Below are 20991 nucleotides of genomic sequence, written 5' to 3'. Positions count from 1 at the left end.
CTGGATGAAGCCTCACCCCCCCCCCCTCCCCAAGTGACCACCATTCGCCACGGTGCTACGATGCACCCGCACACTAATTTTTGAAATCTTATTTCTCTAGAAACAGTTTTTTTTACGTTTCGTTTTCTTGTCCTTCCCACGGTTGGCTACGTACGGTGCGAAAAAAGTTCAACATACAATAGACACATATCCCCCTTATAGCCATAACATACTTTTGGGGCAAGTGCTGTTAGTGAGCACCTGTGAAGGCCGGAACGGCACACGAGGGGGTGGGTGGCCAGCACCACGCCCGGCCGCCTTTGTCCACCTAGTGGCGATGCTTACACATCGCACCAGGTACTCAGTTGAGGCTGAGTTGACCTAGGGGAGGCCCAGGACCGGTTCAGATAATCGTTCAACATACATACACATACATACGTGCACACGAGCCGATTACATCGCTCCATCTCCGCTGTGAACATCCTCTCGGCTAGTCCCCTTGTTTGGACGTGACTTGGAAGTGATTCTTGAGCAAGTGGCAATCATTCCTTCTCGGGAGAGATCCAGCCCAGTATATTATCACTCGACAATTATAGCTGTTCAATAATCAGCCGGTTAATCATTCCGTCGAATTGTGATGATGTTATATGCAAGGGGTGGTGTGTCGACTCAGCAGTTCGCGCACTACCATATGAACTCGGCAACCTCAGTTTGATTCCAGCCCATGACTCGCATCGGTGGCGAGTTACATCTGGACCCGTCCTGGGCCCATCCCATTCGCCAGCCTGCACTGAGCAGCACGGGTGAAGTATGGTTTAACGACCACTGTGGCTGACATGGTGGCATGGCGGGGCCTTCATCTCGCAGCGTAATTACTGAGGCTGCAAAAACTAAAACTAAAACCATCCCCGCATGCTTTGAGATGTCAAGATGACATTTTCATTCGCTTATGAAGTGCACGCGATCTTGTTATGTCTCTCTCTCTCTCTCTGCCTCTTCAACTTCGAGAGAGTATTTACATGTGTTACGTTTTGTGTGTGTGTACTGTATGTGCGTTGAACTTCTTTCGCACCGTACGTAGCCAACCGTGCTAATCGGAGGCGCGGCAATCGGCGAGTGTGTATAGATCAGTCAGTCGCTCCAGACGCGCGTGTTCTGTCTGGAATGAAGAGGCGCGGTAGTTATAGGTCAGGCGCATCTCTCATGCGACGCTCACGGTCACGAAATGTCAAATGAAAGTGCACACGCAGTGCGAGTCCACGTACGTGCATCTATAAACGCGGTCCTCAAAAATAAAAAAAATATATAATTTGAAAGCCAGGCTGTACGAATATCGGCGAGCAACGCCGTGTTGTTTCGCAGGCAAATCACGCAGACGAACGCCACCTCTGATTGAGAACCAAACCCATTACCTTACACGACACCGCCTAATGTTTTCGGAGAAACCCATTGCTCACGCACGCCGCAACGCTTTGCTCGTTGGGTTTTTTTTTCTCTTTCTCTGCCTCGGATCAAATCAATTGTTCGGGCTACTGTACGCAAACATTCGCCACATTTCCTTTGCGTGTACTTATCCCGCGTAACCCTCGGGCCTAGTAAAACAAAAAAAAATACCACCCCCACTCCAAAAGAAGCATCCGACGAACCATTAGAGCATCACTTATGAAAGCCCCGATGCATTTGTAAATTCCGCACGTCAGCTGCAGACGTAATTAGCGCTGGGCTGTCTGTCTCACCCCGCGCAGAGAGCCCTTCCCCGGACCGAGCCCGGCAATGAACTATGTCCCTACAAATGCAAAGTGAAATTCTGGCGGCGGGCCCAGAACCCCCTTTTTTTTCGTTCTTTTTTTTTCGCTTTGCGCGTGGAGATGCGCTCGCTCCCGTAGCCGCCTCGTCGCAGCGCGATGCATTTGCGCTCACGGCGCATAATTCGGTGCGCGTGGCCCCCCCCGCCCCCACCACGGCATACGCGCGGCTGCGGTGGCGGGGCTACCGGCGGAGAAACTTTGCGCCGTGCTCCGCGCCGGCTCCAAGCGCCTCCTTGCCGCGTTGGGAGGGGGTGGGTGGCGAACGGAGAGAGCCCATTGCCTAGAGGCACCGGGCAGGCGACAGTGGCCGTGGACTTTGCGATGCGTGTCACGGTCGAGCAGATTAGTGGAGGGCCGTGCCTTCAGTTTGTTTTTGGGCAGTTTGGGGGTGGGTTGATCAACGTTGTTCTAAGTTGGAGATAGAAATGAGTTGTGGGTGGACAGGGGGGGGGGGGGTGAATTGATGATCGGAATTGATGAGGTGGAGATACAGGCTAGTATCTCTTCTGGGTGAAGTGTCCTGCTCGAAGCCCGCTCAATGTTCTTAACCGGAAATATGATATCTCGAATGTACATTTGGTCGAGACTAACGCCAGAATGGCAGGCAAAGGGGTCGGGGGCTGGGGGGGGGGGTACGTGCTGCGAGAGTCCATGAACTGTGCAGATGGAGCACTCGAAGCTGCTCGGCGGATCGATGCCTCGCGAGACCGTGAGAGGTGGTTATGGCAGGGCCTTCATCCAGCAGTGAATGGATCATGGCTTATGATGATGACGACGACGACGACGACAATGGCGGTGCATCCTGGTTGCCCGAAGACTCACTTCACCACGAAGATCTTACCGAGCAAGACCTGCTGATAGAGTATAAGAGCCTATACTCTTAAGTTGTTTCGGTAAAGTGACGTAGGTAAAAATAAATAAATTATAAAAGATAAATAATAAAAATAATAGAAGGAATAATAGAAATACAATAAGAGCCATGCATCGTGATCTGATACCTCCAGGCAATACCGGCAGGTACCACGTATACATTAATCTCCCTTACCAAATCTGATCATCAATTCGTCCCCCAATACAGGGTAGCGTGTGTTATCTTGCGGCACGTCTGGGGTCACAGTGTAGTCAGATGTTGCTCGCCACCTCTCGATGTTGGATAAAGGTTAAAGGCGCAACCCTGCAATTGCTTGTAAACGCCACTGCTGGCGGAAGGGACTCCACTAGTGGGAGCTCCGGAGAGACCCACAATTCACCCCGCCACACGCGCAGACCTGGGCGCACGTGCCCCACTGTTTTAGAAAGTAGCTGCTGCGCCGAGACATGTAATTGAGCCGGCGGCGTGTGGATCGCAAGTCCTTCTTGCTGACACTGCGGTAATATCCCGAGCAATAACTGGCGGTGTTGAGGGTCATGAACCATTGTGTATCTTCTTCTTCTTGGTTCTTTCGGTAAAGTCACGTAGAAGGGAAGTAATAAAAAAATAAAAATAAAACATAATAAAATTATTCTCACGACGTTTCGGCCACAACGCAAGCAGCCGTCCTCAGGTGAAGAAACAGGTATGTCGGGGAGACAGCGTCTGAATGAAACACCACCAGGCTTGGAGCGTATGCAGGCCACCTCCCTCGTGTACCTAGCCGCCTTCCCAGGGTTGCGCGCTCACAGCACTTGCCCCGACAGCCTGGTGCAGGCTATACAGCGGGGACCTTTGTCTTTGTGGTTGTCAGATGTGTGAATTTGTGTATGTGAGTTGTGTGGCCTTAAAGTGCACCTAGTCTGGCACAAGACGTCGCCTCTTACGTACGGTATAAGGCCACAGTGTTATCGATTAATGTGTTGAGTTGGTTTCGTTGCTTAGGGGCCGTCCATAAATGACGTCACGCGATTTTTGACCCCCCCCCCCTCGACACACGGCGTCACAAAACGTCAGACCCCACCCCTGAAATATGACGTCACAAAGCTCTTCCCCGCAAAAAAAACATGCCTAAAATCGCTTGAAACTATTGTCATTGTAGTGAATATTTAATGTGCCGCTGCACTCTGATGTTGTAGGTGAAAACATTTATTAAACAGTCTATTAAATTAAGTAGAACGTGTTGTCTATATTTATTTAAAGTTGCGCATTATTATGTGACGTCACATTTATCAAACCCCCCCTCCCCCTCGTCACACATCGTCACAAATGTCTGACCCCCCCCCCCCCCCCCCAGGTGCGTGACGTCATTTATGGACGGCCTCTTATACCTGTGCACCAGTGCCATCGCTGCAGGCTGCAGCAGCGTCACCACATCATACACGTGCACAACAAGTTGCTATAGGCTGCTCCGGGGCTACGCGGTGGGCACCAAAGAGCAATGCAACATAACCCAATGTTGTACTGTACTTCTACACTACCGCATCTATGCACCCGGCTTCGCCAACACGCGTTAACCAGCGCGGCGAAGTATGGTCAACAACCCTGCAGCACGACCTCGTTTAAAATGGGGAGCATATCGTGGGGGGCGAGTGTATGTTGAACTTCTTTCGCACCGTACGTAGCCAACCGTGTTAATCCGAGGTGCGGGGACAATACACAGTCATGTCCATCTCGAATGCGGAACGACGAGACGATCTCTTCTGCCCTTGTCTGTCTCCACGTTCTGCCTGAGCTCTGAGCCCTTGCGCAGACGAAAACAAAGCTGCGACGCACACCGCTGTTTTGTGCGAATTCTACATTTTCATCTTCATGGTTCTTTCGGTAAAGTCACGTAGAAGGGAAGTAATTTGAATAATAAAAATAAAACATAATAAAATAATTCTCACGACGTTTCAGCCAAAACGCAAGCAGCCATCCTCAGGTGAAACCAGGTCTGTCGAGGCGACAGCGTCTGAATGTGCCGACATTTATTGACTTCACGACGGCAGGGTGAGCCTCCAGCATGGGGAGCTCAACCGCCTCCTCCCTGTGGTTGGCTACGCAGGGTGCGAAAAACGTTCAACAATCGTGTGATGTTGATGGCCGAATAACCCCCACGACTGCTGGATGAATGCCTCGTCCAGCAGTCGATTGACCTGTACTGCGTCGCGCAACGTTGCCAAGAGGGCATGAGTCTGGTGCATGCGCTTGTACTTATCCACGGGTCAAGGAGGCTGCTGTTCTGGTGGTGGTGGTGGTGATGGGGACAGTGAGGGGGTCACGGGAGTTTGGGGGGCTTAAGCCGGCAGAAATCGAGCACGGGCTGGAGCATCCCCCCGAGTGAGACTCGCGGTCCGCCAGGGAGGCAGGGCGAGAGTGAGAGAGGCCACGGAATCCGCCTGATCAGCCGTGATGTGACGAGACCCCCGGGGAGGGCAGGTGAGTTCAAGGTGTGAGTGGGGCAACGTGTGAGCGAGCCGAGGTGCGGGAGAGAGCACAGCACTGGTCTGGACTCTGTCGTCATACATTATCGGCCATCATCAATCCACTGCTGGATGGAGGCTTCCGCAAAACCGTCGCCAGCTGTCACGGGCTCTGGGTTGTAACAATCAACCTCGTACCTGCCCACGAGATCACTTCATTGATCTATCTCCCCGTCGGACGTGCACTCAGACGTGTGCCACTCCTTGACTGACCCACTGTCAATGTTTTAGACCTTCGGCCATCATCCTTTCGAGCCACGATCTTGCCCAACCCCGCATACTGTGCATTCCTTTAAAAGTATAATTACTCATTTAGCCTGCGTACGTTGACTGATCCATGGTCGGCACCAATGAGAAGTGAACCCCAAAATTGAATGATGAACAAAAAATGAACACAGACAAACTGCTGATGCATGGGTTTAGTGATGAAGACATCGAGTGTGCAGGCGGTGCAACTGCACAGGAGGCCATGGGTTGGAGGGGCTTAGACACCGGGCCGACGGAGAGGGGGTGAAATTAGATAGGGGGGGGCCCATTTCAATTTAATGCACCAGGGCCCCATCCTACGCCACTGGTTAGTGTCAGAAGTAAGGCGAGTACTGGTAGATATTTCAGTTATTTGGTTAATGTATTTGGGAAGGCTAGTACGAGTGGCTGGTTGGCTAATTGACGTGATGTTAGGTTCATGTTATGTTCAGTGGCACAGTACATGGAGTCGCCGTGCAGTGGTTTAGCGCACTGTACTCTGAAACCTGTGAGTCGAATTCAATTTCCAGCCACAGCTCCCATCTGTGGCGAGTGATGTAGGAAGCAGGCCTCGAGACTGTGCTCTTCACGAACCCGCACACACGATGCAGTATCGTGAAACAACCCCGATGATGACTGACATGTTATGGGGAGGCTTTCATCCAACAGAGGCTTGACATCGGGCTGTAAGCTACTATGCTGTAGTGTTTTTTAGGGCGCACGGAGGGATAGCACTCTCGGATGATCGGTCAGTTGGTTCACGTTGGGCTCAGAGGCGCATCTACAGCAGAAACTTCCCAAGGAGCGTTTGTCAAGAAATTTCAAGCTTTTTAAATACAGCCCTACGTTAATACTAAAACATTGAATGCATTACCTCTGGTAAACATCAGTAAACATCCCGTTGGCACACCACTGCTAGGGCTGGATTCTGCTTTGCTCGTGTAAGCTTTGAACTGTATGTATGTTGAATTTCTTTCGCACCGTACGTAGCCAACCGCGCTAATGCGGAGGTATCTTTACCCACGTACTGCTTACCCTTTCTCCCTCCCATTCTAATTCACATCTCCAGTGTTTAATTCAGTGCTTTTGTTGCACTGTGCCACCTCTCGCTATGACATTTCATTGCTCTGGACCGGAGACATTTCACCCGTGGCTATCGCTCGGGGGCGGGGGGGAGTAACGATGATAAACCTAGTCATTTGAAAAGGTTATCGCTTAGTTAGTTCGCTCACACTGGCCATGCTAAGGCTGTGCAGGCGCAAGTGGGACCCGAATTACCATGGCTCCCCGGGGTCACGATATTCATTCCGAAACCCTAGCAGATGACCAGAAGCAGAACATGCATCGTGGCAATATATTAAAATTAAAAAAAACGTACGCAGGTATTTCAAAATGTAAACCTTTGCACGGATAAACAAAACACTTGCCACCTCTCAAGGGCACCCTGACGAGTCCGTAGACCAAATCGCGTGCCTTGTTTACCCGTTTATTTACCTGCTTTTGTGCTGTATTTTCAACTGGCTTTGTTTGCAAAAGACAACTCATGGCCCCCGAAGGGCGTGCAGCTAGCGTGCCACTAAAAATTCAAGTTTTGTTATTTCCAAGGTCACGCCGCCTGGGTTGTATTCGATCGCCCGTTAAACCGGAGCATTGTGTTTAAAAACAATACCTCCATAAATTTCGATGTAAAGCTTTCGTGACTGCAGGGATTCATCTTCTTGGTTCTTTCGGTAAAGTCACGTAGACAGACCTGTTCTTCACCTGAGGACGGCTGCTCGCGTTGTGGCCGAAACGTCGTGAGAATTATTTTAATATGTTTTATTTTTATTATTTTACTATTTCCCTCCTACGTGACTTTACCGAAAGAACCAAGAAGATGAATACCTCCATATTTACCGGTTGCTCGGCGGAGTGGAATAATGCATCACAGTCAACACGGTAGAGAGGCACAGACACAGAGACGAGGAGGAGGAGGATCCAGAGACAGCTGAAAATATGAACCAATTAGAGCAGTGTTCTTCACTAGTTTTCAGAGTGGAGCCACTTTCGCCGATAAGACACACATTTGAAACCATTGGGGGTTTGACAGCAGCACGATGATGATGATGGGGGTGTTTTCACTCTTTGTTTATTGTCGTGGGCCGCACGAAAGGCCACCAGGGGCCATGCAATGAAGAAGACTGGATTAGATCATTACATTTGCAGGAGGTGACTTTTACATCAAAAGTAACAATCTTGATTTCAAGCTTTCGTGACTACAGGAATTAATACTTTTTGGTTCTTTCGGTAAAGTCACGTAGGTAGAATAATTGCTAACCATGTGAGAGCAGAGTGTGTTGAAAACCGAAACTTAAGTTTTGCAAATGAATGTCTAGTGGCACCCAAGCGCACTCGTAGAGCTGTTTTTTTTATTCCACTGCTGGATGAGGGCCTCCCTATGCCGTAGAAGTTGTTATCTGCCCATACTTCACCACACTGGTCACTGCGGGTTGATGAAGGCAGAGAACATAGAAAGAGGTGCGTGGAAGTACCGTACAACAACGGACATTGTTTCTCTGCCCTCTGCTGCCCACCACGCCCACCCAGTTTTAAATCGAGTCATTGATCATGTAACATTTTCTTTATCCCTAAATGCAGCTATGCACACAAGTTAACGCAGTCCATGGGCCACAGAAGAAATTGGCACTACCTAAGGTAGCAAAACGTCATTCGTACCAATTTAATTTATACGGCGAATACAAGTGATTCAGAATCTTTCATCATCGTGGAGAAATCCGATTGACTATGAAGCTCTTTTTCACAGAGGTCCAGTGAATTGCTTAACAAGCACCAACTTCAACCGGTGGCCACATCTTCTTGGTTCTTTCGGTTGCTTGTGTTGTGGCCGAAACGTCGTGAGAATTGTTTTATTATGTTTTATTTTTATTATTTTATTACTTCCCTTCTACGTGACTTTACCGAAAGAACCAAGAAGATGAATCCCTGCAGTCACGAAAGCTTTAAATCGAAAGGTGGCCACATCATTCACTATTCTTGGCCACATAAAGAAACCAGAACCACCGAAGTTACGCCACCTCAAATGGCACCGACAAGAGGAATTTCTGGCCACCCGCTATGATATCTGAATGAATGTTGTGGTCTGTGAGCCACAGCAATGAGCGGTGCCAACTTCTTTACATGGTCAGGACGAGTTACATGAGCGCGACCGCTTTGGCCTCATTGAATGCTAGCGGCAGTGGTGTTGTCGCAAGCTCGCCCTGATCCTGCTCACGACCGTGTGACCTCTGGCACACTGGCGGCTTTGGGAGAGAGGCTGCGCCGTGACTGCCACCTCGCGGGGGCCTTCTTCACTCGCTCCCTTCCGCCACGGCCCAGACCCAGCAGAGCACTCGACGAGGATTTCGCATGACGGCCCTCCTGGGTTGTCGTACAGAGACAAAGATCCCCGGTGTAGCCTTCAAAGGCTGTTGGGGCAAGTGCTGTTACCGTACACACACACGCGCGCACGCACTACAGCATTTGCGTTTGTAGGGAAGATCATCGTCAGCCATGATCAATCCACTGCTGGATGAAGGCCTCCCCAAGCCGTCGCTTATCAAGTTCAAGTTCATGGTAGGTTTTTACCCTTTTAACTGGTACAAAACTGACACCTTTATTCAAGGCATCATGTTTGCAATGACCACAACACAAGTAGTCAACAAAGCAAACAAAAAGAAGCAACTCTGATAAGAATAATAATATGCACTGTCCTTGAAGTTGATTGGCCCACACCCGAGACGGCTTTCTTTAGAGCCTAGTCCCCATTGGTGTAGGGCCAGATGACGCCAGAAGGCGTACAACTCAAAAACATTGCAATATCAGAGTATTGAGAGTTCGGGTAAACATTTACACCATGAGATCTCTTTTACCAGTGGCTAAATATAATGGTAGGTTTTTACCCTTTTAACTGGTACAAAACTGACACCTTTATTCAAGGCATCATGTTTGCAATGACCACAACACAAGTAGTCAACAAAGCAAACAAAAAGAAGCAACTCTGATAAGAATAATAATATGCACTGTCCTTGAAGTTGATTGGCCCACACCCGAGACGGCTTTCTTTAGAGCCTAGTCCCCATTGGTGTAGGGCCAGATGACGCCAGAAGGCGTACAACTCAAAAACATTGCAATATCAGAGTATTGAGAGTTCGGGTAAACATTTACACCATGAGATCTCTTTTACCAGTGGCAAAATATAATGGCAGGTTTTTACCCTTTTAACTGGTACAAAACTGACACCTTTATGTTTTTGAGTTGTACGCCTTCTGGGGTCATCTGGCCCTACACCAATGGGGACTAGGCTCTAAAGAAAGCCGTCTCGGGTGTGGGCCAATCAACTTCAAGGACAGTGCATATTATTATTCTTATCAGAGTTGCTTCTTTTTGTTTGCTTTGTTGACTACTTGTGTTGTGGTCATTGCAAACATGATGCCTTGAATAAAGGTGTCAGTTTTGTACCAGTTAAAAGGGTAAAAACCTACCATTATATTTTGCCACTGGTAAAAGAGATCTCATGGTGTAAAAGTTCAAGTTCATTTATCAAGTTTCATGTATTAGGTATAGCCCTGTGAGCCATTCGGCTCTTGAATCGGGTGCAACCGCAACAAACAAAAAAAACATGAACAAGAAAACATCTTAAAGTGACTATATACAAACAGAAAATCCGAGAAAAGACAGCAAAATATTGCAGAAAAAGCACACGTACACCAACACGGTCCTGCGATGTGATGACAACGGCTGCTTGCGTTGTGGCCGAAACGTCGTGAGAATTTTATGTTATGTTTTATCTTTATTATTTTATTATTTCCCTTCTACGTGACTTTACCGAAAGAACCAAGAATATGAATCCATGCAGTCACGAAAGCTTTAAATCGAGATTTGGTCCAATCATTTTCTCTCAACATGTGAATAATGAAAGCCCAAATGAGCTGAACTTTCAAACTATTGCTACAAATTCAAGTTGGTTTTCTTTCTCGGAGGGGAGGGGGGGAGGTTAAGTGGTGGCACAGCCGTTTGCGCACCGCTAAGCCAACGGGGGTTGATCCCCTGCCACGGCTATCATCAGTGGCGTGTGATATCTGAACCGGTCCCTGTGCAAGTCTCTTCTCTACCAAATCGCGCTGACCGGCGCGGTACAAGTACGGCCCCAATGACTGGGGATTGCCCAAGTTGCTTGTTTCACGAGTACATCATTAATCAGACGTTTATTTACTTCAATTTTCACAGTCAACGTGTCAGCTGTACGGCTGTGAGCCCACTGGCCGAACACGCGTGCGTGCGTGCGCGACTACAACCACCCCGGTCTGTGTTGTTGGCGATGATGCTCAAGATGCCCTCGCCCCCCAGCGTTCGTGCGATGTTTGTGAGCAGTCCGAGGAAGCCAAGGGGGGAGCAATCACCGCGAAGCGTTGGCAATTACAAGCTCGTTGCGCGAGGTGGCGCGCAAGCACGCGGCACACCAACACACGGCACAGCCCCCGCGGCTGCGTGGAGACCAAGGGAGGCACAGTCGGATTTTTTACAATCGGGTTTAATTGTCTTTTTATATTAAACCCGATCATCTGAGATTGGGAGAAATCCGGTTTAATTGGTTCTAATTGCAGAACCGCACTTCGCCAACTTCTCAACGATGGGCTTCATCCATTCCAAGCGAAGGAACTCACTGGCGCCACGATTGTGGAGGAGAAGCTCGTGTCCATCAAGACCAACCTGCCCGCCGCATTCTACGACTACCACGGCCCCGAGTACGATAGCAGCACCGACGAGAAAGCAGCCTAAGCCTATCCGATTCTAGATTTGAAGCTTTCGTGACTGCAATGATTCATATTCTCAGGTTTTTTCGGTAAAGTCACGTAGGTAAAACATTAAAAGTAATGAAAGTAAAATAAAACAAAACAAAAATAAAAATAAAAATTCACGACGTTTCGGAGGCAACACAAGTCTCCGTCATCAGGTGGGACCGTCCATAAAGAAGGCACCCCGCTACGACCCATCGTGTCGACGATAAACTCTCCGACGTACAAACTAGCCCGTTTTCTATCAGATACTCTGCTCCCCTTCACAGGCAAGACCTCTTCGGCAGTACTCAACTCAACCCAATTAGTCTCTATGGTTAAGGACATGGTACTATCTCCTGATGACATTCTCGTCAGCTTTGATGTAGTATCTTTGTTTACCAAAGTCCCAGTACCGGACACCCTAACAATAATTGAGGACTTAGTCCAACAGGGATTGAATTCTGATGTACCTGCGCTGGTTAGGCATTGCCTCACCAACACCTATTTTACCTGGAATGGCACCTTCTACAAACAGAATGAGGGTACCCCTATGGGCTCCCCCTTGTCACCAGTTATAGCCAACATTTTCATGGAAAAGTTTGAATCAGACGCCATCCAGACATCCACCCTGCGTCCTTCCCTGTGGAAGAGATATGTGGATGACACTTTCGTCATCTGGCCACATGGCCTCCCAGCATTGAACCACTTCTTGGACCACATCAATTCTAGACACCCATCTATCAGATTCACCATGGAAGTGGAGAAAGACGGTAAACTACCATTCTTGGATATTCTGTTTAAGAGGAGGCTTGACGGATCCTTGGGACATTCTGTCTACAGGAAAGCCACCCACACAGATTCCTACCTGAAACCGGATTCCCACCACCACCCATCTCAAAAGAATTCTCTCATCAAAACGCTATACCACAGAGCCCATGGCATTTCTGACCAACACCACCTGACTGATGAATTAAGACATGTACATCGGGCCCTCAGGATGAACGGATACTCTGACCGTACTATCCGCCAAGCTGTCTCTCCCACCACACAGAAACAACCACATGAAACTCCGACCAAAACTATCACGTTACCATACATAGCAGGCGTGACCAAAAAGATCTCCAAAATTCTAAACAAACATAAGATCCAAGTCCGATTCAGCACAGTGCATAAAATCCGTGATCTGATTCCATCTGTGAAGGATGTCGTTCCTGACTTACAGTATCCTGGAGTCTACAAATTGAGTTGCATTTGTGGTGATTGCTACATTGGAGAAACAAAACGTCATGTTGCTGATCGTGTCCGCGAGCACAAGTCAGATCTGAAACACGGCAGAACTGATTCTTCGGCCGTTGCCGATCATTGCTACAACTCGGCGGGCTCTCATGATATTGTCTTTTCCGAGACCAAGGTTCTCTGCAAGCCTCCTGGCTACCATCAAAGGTTTGTACACGAAGCCATACAAATATACAAACACAGACATAATTTCAACCGTGATGATGGGTACAAACTCAGTAATCACTGGAAAGATGTTATTAACCACGCAAAAAAGACTTAATTACACTTTTTGGACCATCTTATCTGACAGGCACTATTTTAATTTACTTCACCGAGTGTTAACATCCCCAGTTATTTTTAACAGTACTCTCTTCATTTTTCAGCCTGCATTGGTATAAACATGGGCATTTTCGTTCCTTTGTTCTATCATGTGTATCAGACCTCCCCTCCCCCCTTTCTGCCCATTGTGTTGGCGTGCGCAGCAGCCACGTCCAAGCCGTCGCCAAATGTTTTGTTGGCTCCCTCCCCCTCCCACCCCCCTCCCTCCCGATACGTTCCATTCATTGGCTACCACATTCTGATGAACTCCCCCCCCCTCTCCTCCCCCCCTTCAACTTGCTTATAAGGGATTACATTTTGAATCATTGCTTCACTTGATGCAGCTAATCTGGCTGTGACGGTCCCACCTGATGACGGAGACTTGTGTTGCCTCCGAAACGTCGTGAATTTTTATTTTTATTTTTGTTTTGTTTTATTTTACTTTCATTACTTTTAATGTTTTACCTACGTGACTTTACCGAAAAAACCTGAGAATATAAGCCTATCCGAGTTTCGTATTCATTAAACCAGGTTTTAATTCCCAAAAATCGGGTTTAATTGTATTAAAAAAAAAACCCCGATGCCTGCCGCTGGAAAAATCGGGTTTTTTTCCACCCATGTTGGAGACAGCCACTCGCGGTTAAATGACAACCTGCAGTGGCCAGTGTGGACTCAGGGTGAGGGCTGTCCACGCATGCGTGATGACTCCGGGGCAGGAGATTTAAGATGTGATGTCCTCCGCGGTATTTTGACTCTTTAAAAAAATAAAAGCCATGCGTCATTCGACGCTGTTGCCCCAGACACATATTTGCCGGGATGTACGACTTCTGAAATACCAGCGGTGCTTAACTTCAGCAGGAACAAACCAGAACCCTGTTCCGGGAACTATTTTGGAACGCCGCATCCACATCACCTAAATCACACTGAGAGCAGTGGTGAGTCCATGCATTTAGTTTTAATAAACATCTGCGTTTGATTATAGGAATACTGGGTGCAATAATATAGGATTATCGTGAATAGGCGTGCCTTGTACTCTATTGGAGATCTGTGAAAAATCACTTAATCGCTCAACGGATTCCTCCAGTATAAATAAATATTCTGCTTCTAGTGGTAGTGCCTTACGCCGATAATTCGGGCTCCGAGACAGCCTCGCAGCGTTCCGAAACACCTCGACTGAGAAATGAAGCGCCGAGTCACAACACCTTTTTGGGCGCGATCTCTGCCCGTACTTTGTTCAATTGAAAGCGAGCGGGCGTGGAGTGGCGGGCGACTTGAACACACGGGGCGCCGTTTGACAGCTGCTGCTGTTGCTCGAGCGGTGAGAGTCTTTGAGAGGCGCTGAGCGTTTGGGATCCAACTGTTGCCTCCCTTCACGTCGAAAGACATCGCCTTGATGGCGGAGTGGGCAAGCCCATCTGTCGCTCTACGGTCGCGACAACCGCGGTGGGGGGAGAGCTTTTGTCGAGTTTATTCCGAGATAATTAATGATTCGCCTGGTAATTGCGTTACCATTGCGTGTCCGTGACCGCGGCATGCGGACGTGAAATTTCTCACTTTCACATCCTGCGGAACAGTGCGTAAAGTGACCTAGAGTGAAAATAAAATATACGCAGTCTGTTCTCCTATAACGGCCGTGTTGTTTTCATGACGCGGATTGGATGAAACGCGACGAACGTATTATCGGGAACACGTTTTGTATCACGCGCACGCGAATTGGATAGAACGCGATCGAGTGAACGGAACGACGTCGCGCGAGTCGGAGCCAGCCGTTGCACGGCTGCCTCGACGTAGCGTCATCACACAAGGCAGTGGGATACTGCTGGATGCTTCTAGACGCTCCCCACGCGCCTCAGTCTTTGTTCAGCCTGCGTACGCATCTCACGCGTTATCGCGGACCGTGCTTTACCCTGTGTTGTATATTGTTTATTGTAACACGACTTTCACATAACGCGGTGTTCTTCGGGAAGGCAACTACTGCGTTATATTCTTGGTTCTTTCGGTAAAGTCACGTAGAAGGGAAATAATAAAATAATAAAATTATAATACAATAAAATTCTCACACCTGATGACGATTGCTTGTGTTGCAGTCGAAACGTCGTGAGAATTTTATTGTTTAATATTTTTATTATTTTATTATTTCCCTTCTACGTGACTTTACCGAAAGAACCACGAATATGAATCACTGCAGTCACGAAAGCTTTAAATCAGGATTGTACATTATCTACACACTTCTGTTTACTGCTGGGTGAGGGTACCCCCCATGCTTGCATCGGTCATGGAGGTTGTCTGACCATACTCCACCATATTCAAATGGCCAATGTGGTTTGGTGAATGGGGTGGGGGGGCAGGACAGGTTTAGCTGTCACTCACCACGGATGTTATCGCTGTGGCCAGGAATCAAACTCAGGTTTCAGAGCAGTGAGTGTTAACCACTGCACCACCGCCACTCACAGGAGAACAGACATGGGCGGAATGATCGACTACCACTCCCCCCCCCCCCCCCCCCCCTACGATTGCATTCAAGATGTCATTGAAGAATCAATTTTATTAATTTAAAACACGGGGGGCACCTCGCACGGGTTGTCGCCTTGTCGTGTGTAGAGAAGCTTGTGTGCCTCCATGACTCAGAGAGCAAAGCCGGCGGGAGCCTGAGGCTCCCAGCAGGTCCAACCATGCCGGACTGCTGGTCAAAGGGTAGAGGTCAGATTAAATGGACAACCCCTGGTCCTCCAGGTTGGGTGTTGGGCATCTGGCTAACAACCCCACACCGAAAAAAAAAACTGAATTGTTATGGAAACTGCAACAAGAACATATTTAGTACGGGACCACCAGGAGGCACCTAGCCACGAGACCGGCAGAATGAGCCTCTCCAATCAAAGCCCTCAGAGGGACATTGGAAAGGTGAAATGGCGTCTCCTGGATCCAAAGCACCACATCACGATTGGAGCCCGGGACGTACGTGCCATGTGCCAGACGTCCACGACGGCCCAAGTTGTCCATTAGATGAAACGACGTTCTACTCAAGACTAACTAACGACCTTGGGCCTGTCTTGGGGTGAAGCAGAGAAAGCTGCTCAAAGACCGCCCGGCATGGCGTGGCCTTGTTGCGGCCTTGTGCTCCACAGGGAGCGACGTGGAGTGCGATAATACACCACAGAGGGGTGACACGGGCCCATTGCAAACAACAAATAGTCCACGAAGCCGGGCGAGATATCTCCCTTGCCGGCACCACGTGAGGTGGCTCAACTTTAGTGGTCACGGCTTCTCGCAGTGACCAACAACAGTGAATTACTCCGTGATCACCGCTTGAAAACGGTGACGGGGGAGTTATCAAATGCTCCGCTCCAATTGGCCGTATCAATATTACGTTGGCACCTCGGCTGGTGCCAATGTCTGCCCTCGGCTCATGGACTGATACGGGGAATTGACGCAAGCATCGATGGTGACTCGACGCATCGTTCCACCCCCTCCGGCAGGTAATTATACATTCAAGTAAGCCTCGCCTGGTGACGCGTCTCTCTCGGCGCGCGTCCCCAGCTCCGCTTCCGTTCTCGCGCATCGCAAAACGTCACCCACGTTCATCACGAGACACCGTCTCGCGTGTGCGCACGTTGAACTTCTTTCGCGCCGTACGTAGCCAACCGCGCTCATCGGAGGTGGTGGGGGGAGTGGGGGAATTACAGCTCGTACAGTAATACTCCGGTTTACGTCGGGAGGGTGCGTTGCTGAAGGGTGCGGCGAGGCATATCGAAGCGACGTGAAATGAAAGCGGTTTACGGGGTAGGTGGTGGTGGTGGTGTTGGAGGCGAAGGCTGAGAGGTGACGGATAAGGAGTACAGACGCACGACGAAGATGCAGTCAGCGACGTGAGTCTGTGGGGTTGAGGCGACGCAAATCGGGTATCGTGTTCATAATAAAGTGACGACGTATTGGCGACACGACGTAAAATGTTAGAGACGCAAACAAGGTTTTTACCGTAACAGAAACAAATCTAAAGGGTTTGACGTTTCAGACAATGGTCCTACATCAGAGCACACAGAGATGGGGGGGGGGGAGTAGAGAAATTGACCGACTTGGAGCTGTAGCTTGCGCTGTGCGGCTGCCGTGAGGAAATCATTTGAGGAAGTGGACAAATTAGCTTTGACACGACATCGTTATTTTCAGTGAGTAAGCATCAGCTCTCAAACGAACCATGAGAAAGTCAAAACAACGTTAGTTTCTTTTTTTCACGCAGTTGCTGCGCTCAGGCACGAAAGGACCAACAACGGAAAAGCGACCAGCAACACACAGCACTGCCAACACTGTCAATAGATACGAGTGCGACGCTGTGTCTTGACATTAGCGAGGTTATCGCGAGAGTTCGAGAATGAAGAGGCGATGGGAGGCAATTCCGAAGTGGAGAAGCGAGAGGGACGAAGCAGAGGCCCAAGTTCTCGTGGACCTGAAATTGTAGGGGCAAGCTGATACACACAGGGGGGAAAACCGGGACATTAAAATCACCCGGAGCGAACGCAGAGACGGTGTACAGTCCATATAGCAGCGACCTCTTCTTTTGTCACCCATCACGTGACAGCCGTCGACGCAACAAAAATAAACAATATCTAGTAGGCTGACGTTTTGAGCAACGGCCCTTCTTCAGGGCAGAAAGAGAGGGCAGAGAGACTGACCCCTGGCTGGAGGGAGGTCACTCTCTGCGGACCCTGAACATGTTCTAGAAGTGTGTGACAAATGAACCAGCTTTGAGCTTGACATGGGAGCTGGGGTTTTTTTTTTATCCCATTTAGCGGGCAGCAACTCTCATCAAGCAAACGCTCTGAGAGTTCAAACAAAGCAGGCACAACACAAGCTTTAACATTGCAATCACCCGACGGGAATTTCAAACATTTAGCATTCGATAGCCGAGGCCAATCCTCAGGTGCTGCCGCCGCGGCCACCGCCTCCTCCTCCTCCTCCTCTCGCCAATCGCCACGGCAACGGTAGCCGTGGGGACGACGTGGGGATGGGGCACTCCACGCAGAGACTTTTATCTCAGATTGGATGGGCCGCCGGCGCCGAACGCGACGACCCTCCTGTTACACATGAAAGGGGCGCCACGAGTGCTCAGGGTGGGGCGGAGTGAAGTCCCCGGCCGCTGGCACGGAACGGCGCATTGCAGAAAAGCGACACCACCGCCACCACCACCACCACCGCCACCGCCACCACCACCGCCACCGCCACCACCACCACCGCCGCCACCACCGCCGCTACCACCGCCACCACCACCGCCACCACCACCACCACCCCCCTACCGCCACCGCCACCACCACCGCCGCCACCGCCACCACCACCACCGCCACCGCCACCACCGCCACCACCGCCACCGCCGCCACCACCGCCACCACCACCGCCACCGCCGCCACCGCCACCGCCACCGCCACCACCACCACCACCACCGCCACCACCGCCACCGCCACCACCACCGCCACCGCTACCACCACCACCGCCACCACCACCACCACCCCCCTACCGCCACCGCCACCACCGCCACCACCGCCGCCGCCACCCCCCTACCGCCCTCCTGGCCGAAGTGATGATTTTGGGGTTTTATCTTCTTCTGTTCGCGACGCTTCGGCGACGCGCGCGCAACTGCGCCGCGTGTTGCGCCGCATGGGGCACACAAACACACACACACAAACACACACACACGCAAACACACAAACACACACACAAATGCACACAAACACACACACAAACACACACACACGCAAATACACAAACACACAAACACACAAACACTCACACACAAACACACACAAACACACAAACACACACATACACACATACAAACACACACAAACACACACAAACACACACAAACACACACATACACACACGCGTGCGTGTGTGTATGTATGCTCGACTTCTTTCGCGCCGTACGTCGCCAAGCATGCTCGTCGGCGGGTCAGGGCGGCTTAGGGTGGCCCCAGGGAAGGTTGCTCGGGTTGGTGTGGCTCGTGGGAACACGGCACCCCACCGCCCCCCCCCCCCCGTGAAGGTTTTATTGATTTGATCTGTTGTTGTTTTCCCGTCCTTTACCGCCTCGTCCGCCACCGCTGTTGTTTCGTGAGCATTCCTCCTCCCTCGTCGAGAAAAGTGAACAAAACCATCTCCGTCTGAGTCGCAAGTTCCAACCGGTTGACTTACATCGCCAAACTAAAAAGCGGCCAACTTCGTGAATTTACGACCGCAATGATGACCCCCCCCCCCCAGCCCTACATCTTTAACTTTGTCCTGAACGCGTGTGGGCCAGCTGTCGTGCAGTTGGGCCACACGCGTGAGCCAGTGCAGTGCGCGTCAGGCAGGTCAACACGCCGAGTGCGCATTACAAGCGCCGCGCACGCGTGGAGATGCAATGGGATTCACACGACCGCTGGAAACTGACTCATAGGGAAGACAAGCTAGTCCACCCCCTATCCACCCCCCACCCACCCACCACCACCACCACCCAGCCACCCACCACCATCCACCCAGCCACCACCACCACCATGCACCACCACCACCCAGCCACTACCACCACCCACTACCACCCACCACCACCCACCACCACCACGACTACCACTACCCACCACCACCACCCACTACCACCATCCATCCACCCACCCAGCCACCACCACCACCCACCCAGCCACTGCTGTTCCCGCGAGACAGGACGGAGAGCGGAAATTGCATCAACCCCCTGTTGCATCATCCCCATGTTGTGACATCCGAGTCCACAGGAACTTGCGCACAGGCGGTCTGACGGGCGGCTAAGTCTCCCGATCAATGTGGACACCTCGCCACTCCAAAATCAGAATCTTAATATTTTTTTCCTGGAGAAATACGATGACCTATGAAGCGCTTTTGTTCTTACAGATGTCCATTAGAGACGCATTGGACTTCAGCGGTCTCGCTGAATGCACGTGTTTCTTCAATGAACCGTTAATAAATGCTTCTGCTGTGTCTTCTGATTTTTTTATGACTTTGGGTGAGAAAAGTTTCCAACCGATACACTATAAAGGCACACTTTATATTTTTTTGAAGTACTGGAATAAAAATTATCATCTCAATACACTTTTACGTGAAGGCTTTCCCGTGCCGCGTTAGTTATGGGATTGTTTGACCATACTTCACCATGCTGGTAAGTGTGGGTTGGTGAATGAGAACCACAATTGGTTCAGATAAACACTCGACACTGCTGTTAGCCGTGGACAGCAACCGATCTCACGTTGATCGTCCAATGCATTGCAACTGTGCCACCACCGCTCCACCCCTGGTTTTTCAACGAGTCCACGTCAGTGACGTAGTACCCCACTGTTCTAGACTCGCAGAACAATGAGAACCACCATGCACCGATATGAAAAAATCTAGGTTAAACTACTTTAAAAGTATACTCTTCGTTCTTTCGGTAAAGTCACGTAGGTAAAAAATGAAATTAAAATTTATAAAAATAAAACAATAAAATCACGACGTTTCCGAGGCAACACAAGTCTCTGCCTGATGACGGGGGCTTGTGTTGCCTCCGAAACGTCGTGATTTTATTGTTATTAATTTTAATTTCATTTTTTTACCTACGTGACTTTACCGAAAGAACTAAGAGTATGAATTCTTGCAGTCACGAAAGCTTCAAATCTAGAAATACTCTAAAAGTGCTGTAAAATATTGATTCAAGGGCCAAAATACTAAATGATGAACTTGCTGTGTGTGTATCGACTCTCGCTCGTGAGACGGCTGACGCTGCATCTGGTGTTTCTGCGAGACAAACTGCAGTGGTTGCTGTTCTGTGTTTGCAACAAAGTCCTGCGGACACTGGCAGCGGCCTGCATGCGGCCAGGCCACGTGTGGTCCATGGGCTACGTGGTTAGGACTCGTTAATGTTTCAACAAAATTAAAAAAAATTCTCATTGGTGGTCAACTGTCAATGATTTTCAAACTTACAAAATGTATGCTGGGTACATGGATCGTGTATTATGAGTCTTGAAATTCGAACGTTATTCTCTGTGTTATCTCTCTCTGCTTATGTGTCTGTCTATGTGTCTCCGTGTCTTTGTTATGTCTCTCTCTCAAATTTAGCAATCTTTGGAAGAACATAATCAACCAGGTAGGGTGTTGACTGTTATGTTAGCCGACTCTCTGTGTTGTATTGCATTATATGC

At 49.7% G+C, this 20991-nt stretch overlaps 1 long non-coding RNA gene across 1 annotated transcript; it reads right to left on the bottom strand.

The window, feature by feature from the left end:
* Positions 1-7519: 7519 nt before the first annotated feature.
* Positions 7520-17973, bottom strand: LOC144729079 (uncharacterized). The gene is made up of 2 exons (XR_013587626.1): positions 15391-17973; positions 7520-8825 (listed from the first exon to the last, which is right to left on the bottom strand). It is a non-coding gene; the product is annotated as an uncharacterized LOC144729079 (long non-coding RNA).
* Between the last annotated feature and the right edge of the window lie 3018 nt (positions 17974-20991).

Source organism: Lampetra planeri, chromosome 31 (assembly GCF_965212315.1).
Source record: "Lampetra planeri chromosome 31, kcLamPlan1.2.h2, whole genome shotgun sequence".
Lineage (NCBI taxonomy): Eukaryota > Metazoa > Chordata > Hyperoartia > Petromyzontiformes > Petromyzontidae > Lampetra > Lampetra planeri.
This window is presented reverse-complemented; position numbering and strand designations above follow the sequence as displayed.